This window comes from Urocitellus parryii, chromosome X, assembly GCF_045843805.1.
Source record: "Urocitellus parryii isolate mUroPar1 chromosome X, mUroPar1.hap1, whole genome shotgun sequence".
NCBI lineage: Eukaryota > Metazoa > Chordata > Mammalia > Rodentia > Sciuridae > Urocitellus > Urocitellus parryii.
In genome coordinates this window covers 85,365,467-85,374,391 of record NC_135547.1, presented here as the reverse complement: position 1 = coordinate 85,374,391, position 8,925 = coordinate 85,365,467, and the positions used below count along the sequence as shown (strand labels likewise).

The 8,925-nt window shown below is 34.8% G+C and overlaps 1 pseudogene; it reads right to left on the bottom strand.

Annotated features, from left to right (window-relative positions):
• Window positions 1–405: 405 nt before the first annotated feature.
• LOC144250854 (52 kDa repressor of the inhibitor of the protein kinase pseudogene) lies at window positions 406–2,130 on the bottom strand (annotated as a pseudogene).
• Between the last annotated feature and the right edge of the window lie 6,795 nt (window positions 2,131–8,925).

Genomic DNA, 8,925 nt, shown 5'->3' with positions numbered 1-8,925 from the left:
CAAAGATCAACAGTAGGCTTCATTGCAACATTTCAAAAGATGCCTTCTTTTTTTATACCTCCTCAAAATGTACTTCCTCACAATTGATAACAATACCTGACAACTGGATCCACAGTAATAATACATTTTATAGCTAAATGACTTAACTAAAACAATTCCAGAGTGCTGCTAGCAGAGGTCATGCAGAGGTGAAATGTGGTACTTCCAATGCTATTTTCTGAAAAGACAAGCTTTCAAAGCATGAGAGCTCAAACATTTGCCATGTATATAGGCAGATTATCAATGGCTAATGTATTCTTCAGAGGCCTGTAGGCAAAGATATTTAGTGATTAGGTGACCTACATAATACCTTATAGCTTTTCTTCCAAATATCAAATATAGGAGAAAGCCCATTTTAAAAGTCTTTTAGGTATTTTCAACAGTTTCTGAATTATTGGTAGAAAGATCTGACATAGCTGCATTTAGTTTGATATGTGTGTCTACCATTAAATCCAGATCATGTTTTATATCAAAATTTATTTAAGCAAAGCCAAGTTACTTGACCTTTGGTCTGTCAAAGTGTTCCTGAATTATGCTTTGAGATGCTTTCGTCCATTTTCAGAGCATTCATTCTCAACCTTTATGAATATACAGGATCTTCAGCAGGGAATATACATTAGAAAAAAACTTGATATCAGGCAGATGGAGGGCTTCATAAATGGTGGATGGAACCCCTCTGTATCTTTCCTTATTTGTTTCCATTTGATTCTCTAACAGTGAAGCTCGACTGAAAGTACATCGGGATAAGGCAAGTCACTTCTGTATATATCAGCATGTTGCTCCTCTGATGTATTGAATTTGAGCTGTCCCATGACTGAGGGTACCAGAGATAAACAGAGCTTTGAGGTACTCTTCTGAAAATAGATCTTTAACTTCCAGAATGATGTGCTCCATTGTTGGAACACTTAGGGTTTCTTTATAGTAAATTTCAGAGGTTAATTGAGATTCCAGGTTACCCTGCTGAGCCCTGTGAAATTTCCCAGGGAGTATCATCTGAATATCAAGTTTGGTTGCCAAATTTGTTGCTTCCTCAAACCAAAACTCATAATAGACTTCAATATTTTCCATTACTTCATTGAGTGAATGCAGCACTGTGGTCAAGCTACTGGTGGCAAAGAAGACATCAGAAGTTTGCCCTGGAGATTTTTCCCAAATGTTCTTGTAAAATATAAGATATTTTTAAGAACAACAATAGTAGCAATGTAATCAAAATCTGTTACTGCACTACAAAGTACAAATGCACAGTTTTTCCATCTAATATTTGTGTCAATATTTACAACATCTAAACATAAAACAAATGCTTGCAGGAAATCCACCAAAATTTAAAAAGCATCATGCCTGCCAGTCCACTGAAAATGGCACTTTTCCTTCAGTTCTTTACCCTTCTTCACTGTTCTGAAAAAGAACAGAAATTACATTGTCAAGTTCTAATAGCAGTTGTGATGATGATGGAAAAAAGAACAAACTCCCTCAATTGTTCCTAATGCAACAGACACCCCCATCACAGGCAGTAAGAACATGTTTAAGGTGCAGAAAGAACAGAGTGTGTAAATAGCTTGGGGATATTTCTCTAAAAGTCTAGAAGCAACAACTTTTGTTTCAGAAGAGAACTGCTAGACACAATGTAAGCCTGACCACGACAATAATCCATATTTAGTCTCCACTTCTCAGTTATTGTAGTGTAGAATTTCACAGCCAAAATTTTTGCATCAGCTTCAGAAGGCAGGAAACCCACAAATTCCTCTCTTAGGTTATGAGATTCATGTAGAAACCTCACCAACTTGGGAAGGTGTTCTTCCCCTGCTATATCCACCACATCGTCAGTGATAATGGAAAAGAAGCATTAGTCTTTCAATTTCCTAAGGGTTTCTTCATGAATAAGCTCTCACAGATCTCTAGAATCTGTTTCTTCTGTGTTTTTGAACAGAACAATGTGTTAACTGCTGTGGTCTCAAAGCGTTTTCTTAGGACCTCTTCACCAGAATTTATCCAGTACCCCAACAGGGCCTGAAAGTTATCAGGAGTGAAGATACCTTCTTCTGGGACTTCATCAGCCTCATGCCCATCCAGAGGTATGTTTTGTTTTCCCATAAGAATCAAAATTTCAAATAAAGACTTTAAGTATTCTTTGTTTTCCTTCAAGGGATAAAGGTAAAATATCTTCATTCTGCTCATCCCCCACCCTTTCTTCTGTACCAGGGTTCTGAGCATTGCCATTGTTTGTTTCTTTATGTTTTTGTTCCTGTTTGGAAGTTCATAAATTTGTGTGTGTGTGTGTGTTTGTGTGTGTGTGTGTGTTTTCTATGTATTCTATGAGAATTGTTCAAATGACTGGTAAGATCAAATACTATTGGTATTGCATTATCTTGAAAAACTATCCTATAAGGACTCTATCAATTACTTCACAAATATGTGCTTCAGTTAATTTTGAGAAATAAAATAATCCAATCATTCTTTAGTTTTTGTGATGTCTATGCAAAATGTATAGGTCTTCAGATCATAGTGGTCTCGAAGTATTTGGCACAAATCAATAATGTTTATTTAGTTGATAAGGTGTTTAATCTTCCAAGTCAGCTCTCTTACAATTCTCCACCCACTCTTGGCATCTGGCAGGATACTGCCAGAACCTGAAGAAGTCCAGGTGGGACTGCATACTCTTTTGCGTGCAGTTGAGGGCAGCACAGAAGTTCAATATGTCACCTGCTTGCTGGCTGGTGCCTAGCCTCCCCTCCCCACCTCCTCAGGGCAGCCAGGCCAGCTGGCCTGCTCCTCAGGGCCTGCACAGGACTGAAGGCAGTTCTAAGAGAAAAAATTGTAGCTATAACTGCCTACCTAGCAAGCATAAGAAAGGTCTCAACTAAATAGCCTAGTGATTCGTCTTAGGGTCTTAGAAAAACCAATCCCCAATTCAATATAATGAAATTAATAATAAATATCACAGCTGAAATCAATGAAAAATAATTTTAAAAGTATACAAGATCAGTGAAATAGAGTTGGTTCTTTAAAAAGATAAGATTCAGAAACTCTTAGCCAAACTAACTAAAAGAGAGAAGACCCAAATTAATAAAAATGGCATTGAACAATAGAAACCACTGAAATCCAGAGGATCATTAAGGATTATTTTGAAAATTTATATTCTCATAAATTGGAAAACCTAAAAGAAATAGATAAATTTGTGGACACTTGAAATATACCAAAATTTTAAAAATGGATATAGAAAACTTAAGCAATGAGATAGAAACAGTAAGAAAAAGCCTCCCAAAAAACGAAAAGCCCAGGAACAGATGGATTCACAGCTGAATTTTACCATATCTTTAAAGAATAAGTAATACCAATGCTCCTCAAATTATTCCATGAAATGAAAAGGTAGATAATGCTTCCAAATTCATTCTACAAAGCCAGTATCACTCTGCTACCGTAAATAAATAAATACACTTCAAGAAACAATATACCAACCATCTTGTTGAACACTGATGCAAAAATTCTAAGCAAAATTCTTGCAAATCAAATTCAGCAACACATCAAAAAGATCATATATCATGATCTAGTTGATTACATTCCAGCAATTCAAGGATGGTTCAACATTCAAAAATCAATAAATTTAATAGACCGAATACATAGAATCAAGGACAAAAATGACATGATCATTGCAATAGATGTAAAATCTTTTGCCAAAAGTAAACAATCTTTCATGATAAAAACCCTGAAGAAACTAGGGGTAGAAGAAAATTATCTCAACATAACAAAGACTATATATGACAAACGCAAAGCCAGCATCATATAGAATAGGGAAAAATGAAACCATTTCCTCTGAAATCAGGAACCAAACAAGGATGAGGACTCTCACTGCTCCTATTTAATGTAGTACTTGAAATTTTGGTCAGAGCAATTAGGCAGGAGTAGGAAATTACAGGGATGTATAACAAAAGAAGAAGTCAAATTGTCCCATTTACTGATGATATAATCTATAACAGAATATCTTAAAGACTCTAACAGAAGACTTCTGGATCTGATAAATAAATTTAGCAAAGTAGCATGATACACAATCAACATACAAGTATCAGTAGGTTTTTATACACAAATAATTAACCCACTAAGAAAGAAAACAAGGGGGGAAATTCCATTCACAGTACCTTAAAAACACCTAGAATAAATTTCATCAAGGAAGAAGAAGACCCCTAGAAGGAAAATTACAGAACACTGAAAAAGAAATGAAAGAAGATGCTATAAACTGGAAAGACATCCCATGTTAATGAATAGGCAGAATTATTATGGCTATATTATCAAATGTGATCTAAAGTTTCAATGCAATTTCAATTCCAATTCATAGACCTAGAAAAAATAGTACTAAAATTCACAGGAAAGATCAAAAGACCTAGAACAGCAAAAGAAATTCTGAGCAAAAGGAGCAATGCCGAAGTCATTACAATACCATATTTCAAATTGTACTACAATGTTATACTAACAAAAAATTTCATTATACTGACATAAAAACATACATGTAGACCAATGGAGTACAATAGCATAAACAGAGACAAACACACAGATACTTTCATCTTATTTTTGCTAAACATTCCAAAAACATACATCGTAGTAATCTGTATACGGGGTAAAATTGGGAGTTCATAACCTACTTGAATCAAACTGTGAAATATGATATATTAAGAACTATGTAATGTTTTGAACGACCAACAATTAAAAAAAATTAAGAAATAAAAGAAAAAAAGAAGACATCCTCTTTAACAAATGGTACTGGAAAAACAGGAGATATATATAGAGAGAGATAGATAGATAGATATAGATATTATATATACATAGATAGATAGATAGATATAGATACACACACACACACACACACACACACACACACACATACAGATCCCTATCTCCACCCCACATAAAATTCAGCCCAAACCATGTCAATGAACTAGGAATTAGATCAGAAACTTTGCACAGTGAACACATGTAAAAGAAAACATAGAAGAAACACTCCAACATAGAGGTGCAAGCAACAACTTCCTCAATAGGACTCCTGTAGCTCAGGAAATAATATCAAAAGTAAATGAATAGAATTGCATCAAATTAAAATGTTTCTGCATAGCAAAGGAAACAACAGCATGAAGAAAGAACCTACCAAATGGAAGAAAATCTTTGCTGGCTACTCTTCTGACAGAAAATTAATATCCAGAATATATAAAGACCTAAAAACCTAAATAGCCAAAATACAAATAACCTATTTGATAAATGGGCAAATGTATGAAATGGGCACTTATCAAAAGAAGTACAAATGACTAACAATTATATGAAAACTGTTTAACATCCTTAGCAAATCAAATCAAAAGTACAATGAGATTCTGTCTCACTCCAGTCAGAATGGCAGTCATCAAGAACACAAATAATAATAAATGCTGTCAAGAATGTAGGGAAAATGGAACACTTATATGCTGTTAGTGTGAATGTAAATTAGTATAGCTACTATGAAATCAGTGTGCAGGTTCCTCAAAAAAACTAAAATTTGAACTACCATATAACCCAGCTATACCATTCCAAAGTATTTATCCAAAAGATTAAAAAAACACCATACTTGAATACTATAGTAATACATGCATTCCCATGTTTATAGCAGCACAACTCATAATAGCCAAGTTATAGAACCAGCCTAGGTATATGTCAACAAATGAATGGATTAAATTGTGGTATATATTCACAATTTTTACTTAGTCATAAAGAAGAATGAAATTATGTCATTTGCAGGAAAATGGATGGAACTGGAGAGAATCATATAAGCAAAATAAGGCAGACTCAGAAAAACGAATGTCATATGTTTTGTCTCGTATCTGGAAGCTAGAGGGGAAAAAGGATCATGAAAATAGAAGGTAGACTAGTGGAGTAAAGAGGATCAGAGGGAGGGAAAAGGGGAGGGCAAGAGGTGGTACTGGGGAACAAAATTTATCAAATTATGTGCATCAAATTATGTTACAAGCCACAATGCAACCTACTATTTTGTATAATATACACTAATAGATTTTTAATGGCCTTTTCTGTCACCATGGAAACGTACCTCTTGCTTTGTTGCTACTCATGCCAACACTAGATGAACCTCCCCTGGTCTCATTTCAAAACAGTATGTCTAAGGACAGGTATGAGCCTGCAAAAAAGGATTGTCATTTACAAAAACTCACACAAAATTAAAATAGTCCCTTATTCAGACCTCAAGTCTCTCTTTTTGAGATTCCTGTGATATGTCCTATATATGAGTCCAAATTCAATCAGGACAAATGAAAAGGGTAGTATATTGTGTGATCTTGATGAAATTACTTAGCTTCTCTCTGTTTCTATTTTCTCATCTGTAAAATGGGGATAATAATGTTTATAATAATAAAGCTTATAATAATGCTTACTATATGTAAAGTGCTTAAAACAGAACTAGTGTATAGCAAGTACTCCGATCATGTTCATTGTTGTCATAGAAATGTAAATTAATTTCAACCTCACATTCTTACTCCAATTCTCATTTATGAGAGAAAAGAACTACTACAACCTACCCTACTCCCATCATTATAACCCATTGTCATCTAAAAACTTTCAGGAGCTTGTAGATCAGAGAAGTCAAAGATGAATGTTTCATTTAAAAAAAAAAACAATGAGGATTATTATTCAGTCAACCTGGCAATTAAATTAATCAATATTTTTGAGAAAGTACTCTTCCAAGTGCTAGATTATATCTATGAATAAAGTTGACCTGGTTTCTGCCTACACAAAAAATAGGTCCAGTTGGAGAGATGGGCTTAAAAGAAATAATTATACAAATGTGTAGCATATCTAATTACAAACTGTGTTTATTGCTACTAAAGGAAAATTATTCTGCCAAATGTGTAAGTGAAGAGTAACATTCATCCAAGATTTGTGTACTTTGGCTTGCAAAGCATTGTCCTGAGTAGCTGGCAAATGTTCATTGAGGAGATGAGACTAGGAAGAAAAGCATGTGTTATTTGCAGAGGCCTTTCTTGAAAGTCATACTGGAGATTTTATTTTTTGTCTTAAGAGCAATGAGTCACCTTTCAGAACTTTCTGATTTTAGAATGGTCGATCCTAGTTGTAGTTCAAGAGGACAAATATGGTCAGTGAGATCAATTAGGAGGTTCTTTTGATAATCTAGGTAAGAAATTATATGATTCCTTCCATTAGTAGTGTTATATGTTCATGCTCCTTCAGTATCCTTTTCTGAAGCTGATATGACTAATATAAGTGAAGATTGTGATATGATGATGCTTTACAAATAATTCATCTTATTTTTTATTCTAATTATGTAAATGAAGCCAGGCAAGGTGGCACGTACCTGTAATCCCAGCATCTCAGGAGGCTGAGGCAGGAGGATTCAAAATTCAAGGCCAGCCTCAGAAATTTAGCAAGGCCCTAAGAAAATTAGCAAGACCCTATTTCAAAATAAAAAATATAAAAAGGGTTGGGTGTGGTGGCACATGCCTGTAATCCCTGCGGTTTAGGAGACTGAGGCAGGAGAATGGAGAGTTTAAAGCCAGCCTCAGCAACAGCAAGGCACTAAGCAACTCAGTGAGACCCTGTCTCTAAATAAAATAGTGCTGGGGATATGGCTTAGTGGTCAAATGCCTCTGAGTTCTATCCCCAGTACCCCCCAAAACAAACAAACAAACAAATAGGGCTGGGGATGTGGCTCAGTAGCTAGCACCCCTGGGTGTTATCACCAGTACCCCCAAAAAATACTAATTACAAAAATGATACAAATCAATGATAGGTACAGGCAACCACTTCCTTAGTAAGCCTCCTATACCTCAGAAAATAATATGAAGAATAAATAAATAGGATGGTAACAAATTAAAATGCTTCTGCTGGAATATTTGTGTTCTTATAAGGGCTGTTTTAGGTTTCCAAGATGGTGTGCTATTGCTGTGTCCTACAGGGGGGGGATTAACACTGACTTCATATGGCATAAGGGATGGAAGGGGCAAAAGGGACAAACTCTTTCCTGTAAGCCATTTATAAGGGCACACTAATCCTATTCATGAGGGTGGAACCTTCATGGCCTAATCATCTCCCTCTTATTATCATCACCTTGGAAATTAATATTTCAACATATGAATTTAGGGAAGGGGAAACATATATACAGACCACAGCACTGTATATTATAGATGTACTATAATTTAGCTACCCAATATATTATTGCTGAACATTTAGATTCTTTCCAACTTTTCATTATATTTATTTTCATTATATTTAAATATAGGGTGTTCTTTTTTGTCTTCATTTCTGTTTTGTGTAAATAGAAACACTTATTCTCACTATTGCGCTTGTTTACCTGGTAAACAACATAGTAAATCACCTTAGACTGAGATGGCATCCCTAGCCCAGGAGGTTTTAATTATCTTTCTCTAACGAACCAAGGTAACAACAGGTGGTAAGGTATATGGAAACTGTGTTATATAAGAAATAGATTAAGAAATCTGGGATGCTTATGGCAAAAGAAGGAAGGTGAGCCATTTCAGGGATCATGATATGGAAAGAGTAGACTTGCTGTACATTTCTCCAGAGTTGAGTTCCCAGAGGAATTAGTAAAAATTTCAACAAGACATAATTCATTGTAATATAATACATGTTTCGTATCCTTTACTCAAAATGCTTGGGACCCAAGGTGTTTTGGATTTCAGATTTTTTCATAAATTGGAATGTTTACATATATACATAATGAGATATCTTGCAGATGGGACCCAAGTGTAAACAGAAAATTCATTTATGTTACATATCCACCTTATACAAATAGCTTGGAGGTAATTATGTACAATATACTTAACGTGCTTGCATTTTGACTGCAAAACATCACATGAGGTCAGGTATGGAATTTTTCATTTG